We start from the raw sequence: 16,659 nt of genomic DNA on the forward strand, positions 1-16,659 counted from the left end.
GGAAATCAGTTTGGTGGTTCCTCAGAAAGTTAAGTTCAGAATTACCACATCACCTTCAAATCCCCCTGCTAGGTAAACAAATTAAAAACAGGCACTTGGACAGATATCTGTATTCCAATGTTCCTTAGCAGCCTTGGTCACAATAGGCAAAAGGTGGAAGCAACCCAAGTGTCCATCAACTGATGAATGGATATACAAAATATGGTATAAACATATAATGGAATATTATTCAGCCAAAAAAAAGAATGCATTTCTGATATATGTGACAACATGAATGAACCTTGAAGACATCATTTTGAGTACAATAAGCCAGACACACAAGGGTAAATATTGAATGATTTCACTTACATGAAATAACAAAAATATGCAAATTCATAGAGACAGAAAGTAGATTACAGGTAACACGGGATGAAGAGGAGGGAGAATTAGGAGTTAATGCTTAATGGGTTCAGGGTTCTGTTTGGGAGTGATGGAAAAGTTTTGGTTATGGATGGTGGTAAGACTAGAACAACATTGTGACTGTAAGTAATACTACTGAATTGTATGCTTGAAAGTAGTTAAAAAGAGAAATTTTATGTTGTATATATGTTACCACAATAATTTAAAAAAAATTTATGTAGAAGATATTCACTGGTTTTATTTATGATAAAAAGCAATCAACATAAAAATTAAATGATAGGATATTCACACAAGGAAATATGTAGCTGTTAAAAATCAGGTTCCTGGGTAGTATTTAATGACATGGGAAAATGATATTTAACATTCATTACATAATGTTATATTAAAAACCATGATACAAAATAAAACCCCAAAAAACCACGATGCATGTGGAATATGATCCCTATTTATGCATCATTTCCATATGTTTTTAAAGTATAATTGTTCAGTGTAGTTTTGTTCCCTTCTTTTCGCTTATCATGCAAATACGTGTATTATACATATGCAAAAGATGTATCTGCAGAGAAAAAGGTTTCAAGTGTCACTGATGATTCAGGGGAATTTTATCTTTCTCCAAAGACTTTCTGTATTTTCCAAACTTTTTTGAAAATAATAAACACGTTTTTATAATTAAGAAAAACAAAACAAAACAAAAAGTCAAAGCATTGACTATGAGAAATTATTTGCACAACAAATATATGAAAGGGTTTGTACCCATAATATATATGAAGAAAACTTCACAACTTAAGAAGACCAAAAAAAAAAAAAAGCCAATTAAAATGGACAGGGAAGCAGACTTGGCGCAGTGGTTAGGGCGTCCGTCTACCACATGGGAGGTCCGCGGTTCAAATCCTGGGCCTCCTTGACCCATGTGGAGCTGGCCATGCGCAGTGCTGATGCGTGCAAGGAGTGCCGTGCCACACAGGGGTATCCCCTGCATAGGGGAGCCCCATGCGCAAGGAGTGTGCCCCGTAAAGAGAGCTGCCCGGCGCAAAAGAAGTGTAGCCTGCCCAGGAGTTGTGCCACACACACAGAGAGCTGACGCAGCAAGATGATGCAACAAAAAGAAACACATATTCCTGGTGTCGCTAACAAGAATATAAGCAGATACAGAAGAACACACAGTGAATGGACACAGAGAGCAGACAACGGGAGGGAGGCGGGGGGTGGGCAGGGAAGGGGAGAGAAATAAAAAATAAATCTTTAAAAAAAGAAAAAATTAACTGTGCACGTAAAATATGACCCAGTAATTCCACTCCTAGTTATCTACCTAAAGAGAAATTAAAATGTACGGTTACACATAAAAACTCACATTCAAATTTCATAGCAGCAAATGGAAATAATCCAAATATCCACCAGTTGGTGAATGGATAAATAAAATGTACTATATCCATACAATGCGATACCACAATTAAACAGGATTTATGTATGTCATAAAATGTATGAACCTCAAAAATACACAACTGAAAGGTGTTAGACACAAAATGCTACATATTACATGATACTATTTATGCAAATTTTCCAGGAAATGCAAAACTAATAAAGACAGAGCGCAGATCTGATGTTCCCTGAGGCCAGGACTGAGAGTAGAGACTGGCTGCAAATGCACACAAGGCAACTTTATGGGCTGATGGGTTTGTTCTAAAATTTTAATTGTTGTTATGGTTGCACAGTGGTATACATTTACTAGAGCTCATTGTTTGGGCGAATATTTTGGTACTGAAAGCATAACTCAGTAAGATGTTTATGAAAAAAGAGCAGGTATGGAACACGAGGGGCTCTAAATGGATAAGGTAGCCTCGGATGGTCTACCACAATGTGGGTCCTCATTGTGCCCACAGAAGATGACCTGGGACGTCGGAGCATAGCGGGGCAAGGTCATGGGAGACTGAGGTGGGGTCAGAGTCAAAGCTACGTGAACTTTGCCAATTTTGCCCAGGATGGGCTGGGTCCTCCCTGAGCTTGTGCCTTTCCTCCCTAATACTTTTGTCTTGTCTTCTGTGAAATGGACACGATGGACTAATCAGGGTTACAAAACTACTGTTTGGAATCTCTCCTTATAGAGCAGGCACATTTCTCAAAATGAAGATAAACTGAATGAATGGTCTTCCTTGTTACCAACCTATTACAGAACTGAACAAAATCAAATTGTACCAATCAAACCTATGATCTTACTTTATCATTCCTAAGCCTAAAAACAATTTTAAAAATCTATATTTTAATGCTTTACAGTGACTAGGCAGAATTAATACATTAAAATGTCTTTCGAAACACTGACGGGAGTGGCATGCATGAATCTTATTAAAGGAATTGTCAAAACGGACAGAATCCACTTTTCCCTAGACATGTAAATAAAGAGAGCAAACCTTACTTTAAAACGATAAAAATCTTACTTCCCCAACCAAAAGGCTGATTCTCAGACAATAAAACCATGAACAGAGATGGCGTTTGTTTATGTCTCTCTCTGTGTGCGTATGGGGTGGGCGACCCCTTGGAGCAAACATCGAACATATGGCCACAGGCACAGGGTAGGTCTACTTTTTTCAATTTGGTACTGAACCTACATAGAGCAGATAAGAATAGAGTGAAGGAAGGCAGAACGTAAGAAACACGGGTCTTTCTTGAACTCCTAAGCTAAAGCAGCAGCTGCTGGCTGCACACAGGTAGACGCCTTTGGAAGAGGAGGGTGGCTGGTCTTTTAATTTACATTGCTCCTGGGAGAAAGCCCCCCGTGGTCCTGCCTTTCTTATCATGCATGTCAGCGCACTGATAGGCAGAATTGGGACAAAAATTATTCAATGGAAGCAAAGGGATCACATATCAGTGGCTCAGGAAATTAAAAACAGGAAAAAAAAAAAACCCACCTAGGGATCCATTCATTTATTCTCTCAGTGCAGTACCTAGTGAGCAAGTGAGCATTCTGTGGGGCCCTGAGGTTTTGCTTTTTGCCTGGGAGTGGTTTGCTGCTACATCACACTTGCCACACGTGGTTCCATCATGGGCAGACTTTTCATTGTAACTTGCAATGGAAGTTAGGGGTGCAATCTAACGCCCGAGGAATGGGTTTTTCTTCCTTGTCTGATCTTACTGATGTCTAGGTGATGACTGGTTTCTAGATATGACCTTTTCACCCTGCTCTAACCCACTAGATTGGTCCAGTCTAGTACAGAAAAGCTGCCTGAGGAAGATAATGCATCCGCCCACTGTTCCAGTAGGGGGCAGCCTCACCTCTCTATCAGCTCCATGTTTGCCTCGACAGCCAGGACAGCGGTTTCCTGCCCTACCAATTTTTCCAACAATTTAACAACTGAAAGCCACAACTCTCTCAAGTCTAGGGCAACCTTAGGGCAGACAGACGGGTTAACCCTTTTCTTCTGTGTAAATTTTAGCCTAAGTCCAGTCCTTCCTGTATTTTGTAAGCAAATTTAGTTTGCAGACTGACTTCTGTTCATAACAAGACAGTGTTAAATCTAATGCAGAATTTAATGCCCAACAATTTAAAAACTGCTAAAATAGGTCTCCTTCTTGAAACTGCTTTTTTTTTTTAATTCACACCCAGCCATTTCTTTGAGGGACAGGTTGGTGTAGTGACAAAGAGCACCAGAATCAGACTCTCTAGGTTCAAATACCATTTCTCCCAACTGAAGAGTTTTGCAATCTTGGACAAGTTGTTGAATAGATGAGTTTCCTCATCTACTAAACAGGGCTACTGATTAAATGGGTTAATAGAGAGAAAGCACCCAGCACTGTATAAAGCATATGAAAATGACTTAAATGTTAGTTATCGGGAAGTAGATGTGACTCAACTGATAGAGTGTCCACCTACCATACAGGAGGTCCAGGGTTCAAACCCAGGGCCTCCCAGCCCATGTGGTGAGCTGGCCCACATGCTGCCCTACCACGTGCAAGGAGTGCCCTGCCACACAGGGGTGTCCCCCGTGTAGGGGAGCCCCATGCGCAATGAGTGTGCCCTGCAAGGAGAGCTGCCCTGTGTGGAAAAAGCGCAGCCTGCCCAGGAGGGGCGTCACACACACAGAGAGCTGATGCAGCAAGATGATGGAACAAAAAGAGACACAGATTCCTGGTGCCACCGAGAATGCAAGCAGACACAGAAGAACACACAGTGAAGCGAATGGACACAAGAGAGCAGACAACAGGGAGGAAGGGGAGAGAAATAAAGTAAATCGTAAAAAAAAAAATTTATCATTTCAAGGATTTCACATTTGTTTTATGTGCACATTATCTCCTGTTTTTCTTGTCTACCTTCAAAATCCTTCGGGAAGGGATGTCTCCTCCATCAGACCAGCGTCTTTCTTTGTTCTCTCAGACACCCTGCCCACGGGTGTCTTTGATTGACAAGAGACACTGGGAACATATTATTGATCCCAACTAAAGTCCCCTAGATTTATGGGGTTCCCATTTCCCAACACACTAAAGAGTCACTATCCATCTCAGCTTCTGATTCCATGATATTTAAAGTTTGGGTATCATTCTTGCAACAAATGGACTGCTTTATTCAGTTGTGGGGAAAGGACCGGGGAGGGAAGTACAATGAAAGTACGAGGGGCCCTGAGCACCCCTGCATGTGTGCATACTGGACACTGATGAAAGGAGATTGAACTTTTTAAAGACAAATGACTTGTATTATGTGGTGGGTGTAATGAGAAGGCAGGCACAAGCAGGCAACCAGAGGAGGGTATTGTACGGGGAGCAGGAGAGGAATCAAAACGTCATCTTCTTAGTTCTCACAAGATCACGGTGAGGTGGATCTGGAGTCCCAAACTCATGCCCACGGGTCCTATCCCTCCAAAGAGTGGTTAATTTGGCTCACAAATGAAAAGATTTGGAATCTGGGTTTCTGGCTCTTGTTGAAAAACAGGAGGCCAGGCCACAAGAGGCTGGAGCCAAGCAGTGGCTGCTCCCGTAGAATTCCTCCCCCTGATCGCCACCCCCTCCCCCCGTGACTACCAACCAGGCCTCTGTCCTATAGCTTTCCTGCCCGGCTCCTAGGCACACCTGAGTAGTTGATCCCCAAGGTAGCTAATATTATCTCCTTTTACTGATGAGTAATTGAAGCTTAGGGCAGTTAAGTAGCTTTCTCTTTGCCAAACTAAAAGTGAATGAGCTAGGTTTGGAATTCTGGTCTATTTGGCTCCAAACTCCATGCTCTATGTGCTCCTCAAATTTTCATAGAAGAGATGGATATAGAGAAAATAAAAACTTTTCACAATATGTGCTCGTGGCGAATGTATTACAAGAAAGCCTTACCTTTAGGAGCCAGGTTAAGTTCATACGGCACTGGCTAAGTGCCTTGACAATGTCCCTCATGTCCCTGCTCTGAGCCTCCGATATCTCCTCTGTAAAATGGGAATGTCCAAGTCTACTTTGCAAGGTCGTTTTGAGTTTCCAGTGAAATGTCTGGGAAGCTCTTGTATAACGGCAAGCTCTAAAGCCTAAGGGATAGCTAGTGTTAGCTCCACAGCAGGGAGAGAGGGTTGGCAAAGGTCCACTATTGCCAGGTCGGGGACTAGGCTGAGCCTGACCTCAGGCTTTGAGGTGAATGGGTTACAAGAAAGGATTACCCGGGTTAAAGAGCAAGAGGCGGACAATCCAAAAGCACCTGGGGGAAATCCAAAGGGTTTTCATCTGTAGGTTTGAATGACGCTGGAGATGGTAGATTAACCTTGTGACTTCTTGAGTAACGGTCTCCTCGCCTTCTGCGCAGCACCGCGCGCGTCCGCCCGGCCCCGCCCGCCGCCCGTGCCCGCGCCCGCGCCCGCGCCCCTGCCCCTCGCGGGGCCCGCGCCCCTCGGCCCCACCCTCGGCCCGCCCCGCCCCTCCCGCCGGGCCCGCCCTCTCCCGCCCCCTCCCGCCCCCTCCCGCCCCCGGGCCCTGCGCTCGCGCCCCGCGGCTGCCCGCGCTGAGAGCTTCGCCCGCTCAGCGCCCGGAGTGTCCGCGCGCCCCGGGACCGCGCCGGCGGGGCCCCGAGCGCCGAGCCAGACGGCAGGCCCGGGTGGCGGTCGCGCTGCAGGGATTAAGCCCGGCGACTTCAGGGTGAGGAGACCGAGTCTTGTGTCTTTTACTTTTCGGCTTGTCGCGTTTACTTTAGAAATCGAAAGCGCGGCAGCCCCGAGAAGCCCCCGGCCGCCCCCCGCCCCCACCCCCGGTTGCGGGGTCCCGGGTGCTGGCTGCCTGCCCCCCGCGCGACGGGCGAGTCCTCGGGAGGGCGCGGGCCGGCCGGGCGTGGCGGGGCCGGGCGTGACCTGGGGGGTGGGGGGCCCGAGGCTGCTGATGCGGGCGAGCAGATGCGGTGCTGGCTGCAGCGCCCTGGCCTGGGCGCTGGGCTCGGGGTCCTGGAGCGGGTCTCCTTAGCGGTGGAGGGGTGTGGCGAGGCCGGCGCCTGGGGGCGCGGTAGTGGTCTGGAGGGAGCAGGGTCAGGATGGAGTGCGCAGGGCGGGCACCACTCTCGGGCACGCCCGCACACCCGCACTGCAAACCCCTGCTCCCCCCCGCACCCGGAGGCGTCCTCTCTGCCTTTGCAAGACCTTCCAACCCGAGCTCCTCCAGGATGCAACTTGAACGTGGCGTCCAGTAGACGCCTCTCCGATTGCGCGTGCTCATTTAGAAACACGGGACCCCAGAAGGTGAACTCAGAGGGGTCTCGGAAGAAACTAAGACACAGAGAAGTGAAATGAGTTGCCCAGAGGCAACCAGAGAATTCGTGAACTGCTGGATTCTCTGCGCATCCGTCTCCCCTTGTTACCGCTCTGCAGAGTTTGGGCAGTTCGGTTAGTTTTCAGTGAATATCAGGGCCCCGCTCTTGCTGCTGGCCCCGCTGGGCCGCCGTGGCAGACGGTGATTCTGCCCCTCCTGCAGAGTTTCCATATTTGGCTATTTCAGATTTACTCTCCTCTCAACTCAGTTACCTCGCGGAGGCAGGCAGCGCTGCTGTAGGGAGTGGTGAAGTTGGTGAACTGAGGCGTCCTGCCTGGGCCGCCCCTGCTCACCCCACCCTACCCCCACCCACCGTGGCTCCGACCTCTGTGCTGTGAGGACAGGCATCTAGCCACCAGTTTAAATCCGTAAATTTTTGTTGGGCACAGGTGCCGAGTGGGAGCTAGGCTACGGTCAGTGGAATGTGGTTCCTTCCTCCAGGGATATTTGCATTTTAAAAGGATTCTGGAAGACAGAACAATGCAAAGAAACTGTTGGAGGTGCTTGAGGAACGAAAACCCATCTGGGTGTGTGTGTGATATTTTAGCAGGAAAAGCTGAGCTAGAGCCTCACAAACCCAAAGTGCAGCTGTCTGCTCTGCCTCATACACACACCGCCAGGACAGGGGTGTTGGAAAGATCCGGGTGAAGACCTTATTATCTAAACACTCCTGCTCCCAACTTCACTGTAATTTGAAGGAAGACAGATTGCTGTAGGAAAAGATGGGTGTGAGATGGGAGAATAATTTGTCTAGCCTCTATAAAGATTTTTTATTGTTTTTGTGGTGGTTTTTGCTTTTAACTCTGGGATGGGTTGGTTCTCAGGTTCTGGAATCTCCCTCCCTGGTCCTCGGACATAGGCAGGAGAAAGGTCTAGAAGTCCTGCCAGAGGGGAGGTGCGAGAGGAGGACTTTCCAGGTCCTTTGGACTGAGGCCTGTAGCAAAGGGGGTGGGGTGAGTGGTGCTGCCGTCGGCCAGCAGGCCCCACCTGAGTGCCCATCGGACGTGGGCGGTGGGTGGTGGAAAGACTAGGAACAGGAACTCTGGCCCCATCCCCTGGAAGTTGCAGCGTTGGTCATTGGAACAGTTCAGCCGAGATGATTGCAGAGTGAGGGAGCCAGGTGCCCTGCCTGACTTGGAGTCAGTCCCGTTAGGCTAGCAGTGGGACAGGCTTGTCAGCATTTAGACGAACAAACCTTTGCTGATTAAGCTTTAGTTGAGAGGACCCTGAAGAAAAAAAAAAATTCCTTGTTTGTAACGGTCTTTCCTTTTCAAAGCCTTTTTGTGCTGCTTATGTCAGTTTGTTCTCATTTCACCCTTGTGATACCCTTGTGAGTCAGGCCAAAGCAGGATTATTCTCCACCTCTCCCAGATAGCAAGGGCAAAGCACCAGGAGTGCACATAAGCCCTTGAGCTTCTGCCGGGCCGGGCATGGGCCGCTCCTGGGCTGCTCCTGCTCCAGGCTCCTCGCCCTGGTTTCTCAGGGAGCCGAGGCCACCCACCTCCTGCTTAGTCTGAGGGGTCAGCAGGTGGTCCCAGATGACCTTTTCCCTGCTGGAGGCGGCACTGGCCGCTGTGTTAGCTCTGCCCAGCTGAGCCAGCTCAGGGCCAGGCGGGTGTCTGTTCTTGTTTGTATCTGGGAGCCTGGCATAGACCAGGCATAAACAGATGTTGGCTGGATTGCACCGAATTCATTTGTCAGGCACCTTCTTTGGGCCATGAGCTGTGGGGGACCTGGGGCTCCCTAGAAGAGAGAGGTTGCACTGCCAGCCACACTTGCTTAAATCTCAGAAACCAGAAGAGTATGTACAATTTCTCATTTGACTTACTCCTCTCATTTGACTTACTCCTCTCCTCCTCCCATGAGAGGGGAGAGGCAGGTGCTGTTCCTTCCTGGTTGTGAGCTGGGGCTCAGAAATTTCTTGCAAAATCTTACACCACATGGGGGGGTGGGGTGCGGCGGGGATCATGACCTGAGTCCAATGCTTCTGACTGATTGCTGCCCTTCCTGTATCTTGGCTCGTGGGAGCGGGGGGTCTAGGTAGGGAGAGGGTGAGAGAACTATTCCATCAGGAGGGGTGGGGGCCACAGCTGCCCGACATCGTGGTCGCTGATTAGGCGTATTTGAGCGTTAAGAGGCAGTGGGGGAGGGTGGCAGACCCACTTTCTGCCCAGGTCATGGCTTTTTCTGGGGTTCCCCTGGGACAGCAGCTCAGCCCAAGCGAAGCTGCAACAGGTGGATCTGTGTGTGTGTGTGTCGGGAAAGGGAGAGTGTGCTGCAGCTGTTCCCAGGAAGCCATCACCAGGCTGGGAGGCTCCTAAGCTTTAGCTGGGGGGCCAGACAGCAGCCTTGACCTAGACCGCCTCCAGCAAGCCCTGTGCTGTGGGGAGGAGAGAAAAGGGAACGACATCTTCAGGCCTGAGAGAGAAATTCAAAGTCTGTCTGGGGTGACTGCACGGGTCCTGTCTCACCTCTAGCTGCCCGCAGGTGGGCGGTGATACCAGCGTGCTTAGGCTGTGCTGTAGCCAAAGCAGTGTGTGCCTGAACGTACCTGGACACTGGGGACCCCGTGCTAAATGACCGGGCAGGTGCAACCTCGACACGGCTGCCCCACCGTCAAGGCAGAGGCCAGTGAGCGCCCCTCTCCAGGGTGTCCGTGTGCGGGGGTGCCCATCTCACTTTCAGCGGATCCCCAAGCCTCCTGTCTTGACCGCAGCCTTCTGCATGGGCTCCAGGAGCTGCCCTCCTCACCAGTTCAGACCATCCCCGGAATTCCCCCGTGGCTTCTCGGTCAAGGACAAGGCTCACACTGGCCCTGTACAAGGGGAGAGTCCTGCCCTCCTGTTCCTTCTGGGGTGCGTTCCCTCCATCGTTCCCTCTTGACTGACTTCCTTTCCCACCTGCTCAGTCTTCTGTTAACAGGAAGACCCCATGCTTGCCTGTCCCTCTTCCCCCACTTTGTCTGACGAGCTTCTGACAAGAGCGGGCAGCACTTGCGCTTTCCACTCGGAGGGTGCCGGGCACCTGCCGCGCTGCTCAGATTGCCTCTGAAGGTGTCCAGGGCCTGGTGATCCTCAGCTGGCTCTTCTCGCTGCAGCTGTTGTCCGTCTGCTTGCAGGGTACCACTTCACCCCTCTGGTGTTCCCTGCCTTGACCCCGAGCTTCTCATCTACTTGAGTGGGACCGTGCTCCAAACTCAGGCCTGCTTTCTATTCACTGTGCTCTTCTCCTTTATTCCTGAGGCTTAAACCAGCATCCTTCTCGGCCCCCATGGCTCCCTCGTCGCATGCGTTGTCTTTGCTCGCCACCTTTAGGAGGCACTGGGAACCGAACCGCAGACCTCCCGGGTGGGAGGTGGGTGCTCAACTGCTTGGCCACATCTGCTCTAAAACCATCATGCTTAAGAAAAGGCTGACCAACTGCCCATCTCTCATCCACTTCTCCTCCTTGGCCACTTTCATTTGTGATATACAGCATTTTAACCGTAATATCTCTGGAGCATCTCAGACACTCGTCCTGAGCCGCCGCCTCTTCTCTGTTCTCCCTACCTGTGCAGAGATTGCTGCTCTCCTTCACCTCTGCCCTGTGTCCTTCCAGTTAAGCCCAGTCCTGAGCTACTGTCGAGTCCCAGGGCGGCTGTTCTGAGGTCAAGCCACATGACCTCCTGGACAACCTTGCTAGTTCCTTGCTTTCCTGCCCCGGGTCCTAATCCCTCTTCCACACTGCCGCAGGCAGTCCTCTTAACCCGCGGCCCAGTCAAGACCTACTGCTTCACTAATGGCAGAGTGGAAACAGTGTGGACCTCAGAATCCGATAGGTCTGGATTCAAATCTGGACATACCACTTACTGCTTGTATTTCTGTAATCTTTGCAACGTCACCCACTTGGGGTTGCTGGGAGGATTGAACGAGACAATATATACACAGAGCCTGGTGCTCCGTGGGTACACAGTAAAGCTGTTTCTCATCTTCCATGTGTTTAATAGCACTAATAGGGTGTTGTGGGGATCTCTGGAGAGTGGAAAATACTTAGCCTAAAGGCACTCACATTTAAATTAAAAACAGACAAGCAAAAGAACTACCAATTGCCAGGGTCGACCAGCATTTAAAGTAGCCTGTTGCTGCCAGTTCGCAGTCTCTGGACCAGGCAGGCCCCGGGGGTTGCCTGGGGGTTGTTGGGGGTATGCTGGGATGAGCCCTCGGCCAGGAGTGGGCAGAGAGCAGGGCAGAAAGCATCAGAGAATGAAGACCCAGCCACAGAGTTGGGTTTCAGGGGCAGGATTCCAGTCCTTAGAAGGACTTGTGGGCAAAGGAGGCGGTAGCCTTGGAGGAAGAGACGCGCTGGGCAGGGAGTCAACCCAGGGACCCAGCAGAAGAAATCAAACAGATTTGGGAAGCAGAACACAGGCACTGGCTTAATCACCAGGAGCAGAGCAGTTACTTTAGTGGGCTGCAAATAGGCAGTCAGAGGAGGAGCAGGGAGGGTGGCTCGATGCAGAGCTGCCAGGCAGGGCCCTCGGTTCTCCCTTACTGAGGGGTATGAATGGCTTAGAGCAGCCTGGGTGGGCAGAAGCTTTTGGCTAGGGAGGTCCTGGACCTGGTGGGTGGAGGCAGATGAGTGGAGTTAAGCTAAGCAGGTCTTGAACGCCCCGGCTCTGCCTTTACCATGTAAGCAGAATACTGAGGGAAGGGCTAGGCAGACACCTGTGATGTACACTAGGAAAACTTACCATGCCTCTAGCTTAACACAACACGACTGCTTAAATACCAAATAGATACAGGATGAAAAAAGGGATTAAAAAGGAATGGGGTTATTCCCAGAAGCCCTGGCATGCAGAGGGGAACCGAGGAAAGAGAAGTAGAGGAAGGAGTGGATAGTCATGCTTAATGGATGGAGGTAGATTAGTTCAAAGCAGAGTGATTTGAGATAGTTGAGTTGGTGTATTAAAAAAAAAAAGTGTATTGTTGGGATGTTGCCTCCAGCCCTCAGTACTGCATTTAACAGACCTTGCTCAGAAATGCCCAGTGCCACACACTAGCCATGCACAGCCAGACACATCTTCCCTCGCTATCCTTCCTTGGTATCAGCCACTCCATATGTATGGCTTTGAGGGTTTCACTCCACTTGGACTGGGTCTTGATCGCCGGGGTGGGGGCCTGAACAGGGGGCTGGCGGTGGGAATGGAGAGAAGTGGGTGGAGTTTAAGAGGCACATCCAGGAGGCTTCTGGGCCTGAGGGAATGGACAGGAGGAAAGAGAAGCCGTTTCCAGGAATGATGTCATTTGTCTGGCAGCAGTAGCAGAATGAACAGCGGGTTTTTAGGAGAAGCAGCTCTGGAGAGCCTCGGAGAGGGCCGAATGGGTTCAGGTCTGGGTGGGTTGGTTTTGGAGGGGCTGTGGGTCCCTGGGTGGTCGGCAGCATATTTGGATCTAGATGCAGAGAAGTCTGGGCTGGAGAGAGGAATTTGGCAGTTGTCAGTTTATCCATGGGCTTTGATGCCAGGACAGTGTGGTTTCAAGGAAGCTAAGTGGAAGGAGTGTTTTAGAGTGGGAGTGGGGGCGTCAGCAATGTCACAAGTTGCAGGGAGGTCTGGTAAGATGAAGAGCATTGAATTTAGCAACCAGAGGTCACTGGCCACCTTGGTGAGAGCAGTTTTGCATGGGTTGGTGGGGTATAAGCCAGGCTGGAGCGGACCGAAGACTGGATTGAAGAAAGGCCAGTGGAGATGGGGGTGAGAAGAAGTCAAAGAATTTGGTTATGAGGGGCAGGAGAGAAAACGTTTTAGGAAAATAGGAGAGTGAGAACTTTCTGTTTTGTTTTCCTTTACCAAATCTTAGGAGCGACTCCGGGCTGTTTAAATGCTGATGGGCAAGAGCCAGCCTTCGAGGGAGAGGCTGATGGTAAAGCGGGTGGAGGTGGGTAATAATTGACAGCACAAGATCCCTGAGGTACTGGGAGCTGGGCTCCAGGGTAGGTGGGGGTGCCCTCTGCCGCTGCTCTGGGAGGAAAGGGGAGACCTGCAGGCATGGTGCAGGAAGTCGTTCTGCTCTGATGGCTTTTGTTTTCTTCTGTGCAGTAGGAAGTGAGGTTTCCTGGTGAGAGAGGGGGAGTGGTCAAGGTCTGGGGGAAGAGAAAGGTCTGAAATAGGCTCTGAAAACAAGAGTGAGCTGAACCATATTACTTGTTGACTTGGTGAAGGCTTCCGAGATAGAACCTGGTAGAAGTGTCCTTCCATCCCTAGCACCTCTGTGAGGGCCCCATCAGTGTTAACTGAGTTGAGTTGCTGGCCCGTCTTCCTTTCTGGACCCTCATTTCCAAGTCCCTGGTACCCTCCGGCTGCCCAGAGCTCTCCACTGGGGCCCCTCGCCTGGGACTAATTCACATTAGTATGTGAACAAGGAACTGCAGAAGCTCCAGTCTCTCAGAAGTATTTATATTTCAGAGCTCATCCCCAAATGGCTAGACTTTCCCCCCTTCTTTGCACTGACTGCCCCCCTCTTACCCTTACCCCAGCTCCAGTCCCCCGCCCTACCCCAAGGTAGCCTTCATTAGCCAGCTTTACCCTGTCTACATGTTACTGGTAGCTCTGTGGAGAGAGGCTCTCCTGCTTTCTGTTAGGATACCACTAAGGCAGCTATTCATTCTTTTTTTTTTTTTTTTAATTAATTTATTTTTTTATCCTCCCTGTTGTCTGCTCTCTGTGTCCCTTCACTGTGTGTTCTTGTCTGCTTGTATTTTCATTAGGCTGCTCCGGGAACCGATCCTGGGACCTTCCAGAGTGAGAGAGGGGCGATCATTCTCTTGTGCCACCTCAGCTCCCTGGTCTGCTGCTTCTTAATTTATTATCTCTCCTCTGTGTCTCTTTTCATTGCGTCGTCTTGCTGCGCTAACTCTCCATGTGGGCCAGCACTCCTCCTGCACGGGGCAATACTCTGCGCAGGCCAGCTCATCACATTGGCCAGCTTGTCACACGGGCCAGCTTGCCTTCACCAGGAGGCCCTGGGTATTGAACCCTGGACCTCCTGTGTGGTAGATGGGAGCCTAATTGCTTGAGCCACATCCACTTCCCTATTCATTTTTCCAAAAATTATTTATTGAGGACCTGTCATGTTCATCGTTCAAAGTGTTGAAACATCAGTGAACAAAAGAGACAAATAGCCCTGCCCACAAGGAGCTTATATTCTGGTAGGGGGACAAAGATAATAAAGAATGAAGCCCATAATATGTCAGAGGGCAATAAGTGCTTGGGGGGAAATGCAGAGGGGGTGGAGGCCCCGGGGATGTTGCATTTCCTTGTAGGGCCCTGTCCTGTAAGGACAGTGGCTTTACCCTGAGATGGGGCCACCGGAGCTCAGGAGGGACGTTCCCGACTTCCCCATTGAAAGGGGTCACTCTGGCTGCTGGGTTGTGAATAGACTGTAGAGGAGCAAGGATGACTCCAGTGTTTTTCATCTGCGCAACAGGGTGCTTCATGGCATCATTTTACTGAGATGGAAGGAGATGTGGGGGACCAGGTTTGGGGGGCTGCGTGTGTTAAGCTGGAGATGCGTGTTGAGCGTGTGGAGGGATGGACTGGGCAGTTGGGATGAGTGTGGAGCTCAGGGCAGAGGTCCACACTGCAGGTAGGAATTGGAGCTGGGAGGCCACCACTCAGAGTGTAGGAGGAGGAGAGGAAGGGTGCCGCCCGAAGGCCGGGGGCCCCGGGAGAGTGGGCACGTGAAGAACGGCCTAGATGCCGGCATGATGGGCCCACCCAGGGCTGCCCACACTCTCAGGGGCTGCAGAAGCCAGCCTGGGAGCGTGATAACAGAGCAGACTTCTGGGTGCTGCTGAGAGATCCTGATTCAGAAGTGGATCAGAAGTAGAAGGCTAAACTACTGTAGCAAATGGACGCCCCCCCACCCCTCCCCAAGCGGAGATCTTTTTCTCTTGGGTAAGGTAGCCAGTCAGCTTTTTTCCCTGCTTCTGTGCAGATTCCCAGGCAGAACGTCCAGGGGCCTGCTGCTCTGAGAACTGCTGCTGTAGTTTTAGTATAGGCAGGGTGCCCACCTAACAGAAAACTTGAGAATGGGAACTGTGTGCTAGCTTGGGCTCCTCCGCCACCTCACCCTGTCTGCACACAGCTCTAAATGAATGTTGGTGAGGAGGGAAAAATAGACATGCACGGATATTACGTGCTTATTTATGTGCCAGGCTCTGTGTGCTAATAACTTACGTGGTTTAACACAAATCTTAGTTCTAAGCCTTTGAGGTAGGCACTGTTATCACCCCGTTTTCTAGGTTGGGGAAAGGTGGTGCAGGTGAGTGAACGGCAGATGGACTTGAACACCAGCAGTCTGACTCCTGAGCTGGTCTTTAACAGCTGCACTGCCTCTCAGCAAGACCCGAGACTCCTCTTCGGAGCTGGTTGGCCCGCAGGGCGTTTTCTCCCAGCCATGGCACAGAGCAAAGAACACTGGATTCAGAATCCAAAACCCTAGAATCAAATTCCTGCCCCACCATTACTGTGAGATTCAGAGGCAGTTGCTCAAGAACTTGACCTTGGGTGCTTCATTGGAAATAGGATGATGTCACCACAAGGTTAGTGGGAGGCCTGGGTGTGATCTTGTATGTAAAAGTACAAACTGGGAAGTACTGATACAGGTAAGGTATTATTATTATTATTATTAATTATTAACAACTTGAAAAACAAAACTGTGGAACCCCTAGGATTACCCAAAAGGGCTGCCAGAGGGATGGAGATTGTGGGGAGACCCAGCAGTCCCTGCTTCAACCAGAGCAGCTTCTCTGTGTGTGCTTTTATTTTTTGAGGTTTCTGCATTAGATTTGGTTTGGAGTTTGCTTTCCAAAAAAAAGGCAAAAGCCTTGGCCAGCTGATCCCTTACGTCCTCCCAGAGCTGCTTGGCTCAGCTGTGTGTGTAAGCCGCTCCCCTTGCTTGCAGTCTTCCCGCGAGCCTCCTCCCTCTTCTGTCGCCCTGTCGGTCCCCAGCCACCCCTTGCTCTGCTGAGTGTTGTGCAGAGGGGCAGCATCTCTAGCTCGGTGCCTCGGTTGGGTGGGGCGCCGGGGGTGTGCCTGGGGCTGCCGACCTCCGGAAGCCACATCGCTCCTGGCTGGGGTAGGAGGGCCCTGCCTCCGGTCCCCTCGGCGTCCTGCTGGGCCTGGGACACAGCTGGCTGGCTCTGCTCAGGAAGGGCTTGTGTCTGCCTCTCACGAAACGGGCTTCTGCCCCAGCCACGGACCCGCCCGGCTCTGGGCCAGTTGTGGTTTCCCCAACATGTGTGTGTGGTCAGCTTGGGAGAGAGAAACAAAAAGCAAAGGCGACTGGGAGTCCAGCTGTGGGCCCAGCGAGAATGATGTTGGCCTTTGGTCATGAGAGTCACCAGAAGTCACAAGGCAAGCCAGGACTTTCTGAATACTCACCAGCATGTGTGCCCCGTAGCTTTTTTTTTTTTTTTTTTTGAGATACTGGGAGGGACCAGGGATTGAACCCAGGACCTCATATGCAG

The 16,659-nt window shown here is 50.6% G+C and overlaps 1 protein-coding gene across 1 annotated transcript in view; it reads left to right on the forward strand.

The window, feature by feature from the left end:
- The first annotated feature begins 6,331 nt into the window (after positions 1-6,331).
- TRAF5 (TNF receptor associated factor 5) overlaps positions 6,332-16,659 on the forward strand; it is a 51,756-nt gene continuing 41,428 nt past the window's right edge. Inside the window, exon 1 of the mRNA XM_058275163.2 lies at positions 6,332-6,492. The gene's annotated coding sequence lies outside the window, so the exon portion shown is untranslated. The remainder of the gene's footprint in view (positions 6,493-16,659) is intronic.

The sequence above is a fragment of the Dasypus novemcinctus genome, chromosome 13 (genome assembly GCF_030445035.2).
Source record: "Dasypus novemcinctus isolate mDasNov1 chromosome 13, mDasNov1.1.hap2, whole genome shotgun sequence".
Classification (NCBI taxonomy): Eukaryota; Metazoa; Chordata; class Mammalia; order Cingulata; family Dasypodidae; genus Dasypus; species Dasypus novemcinctus.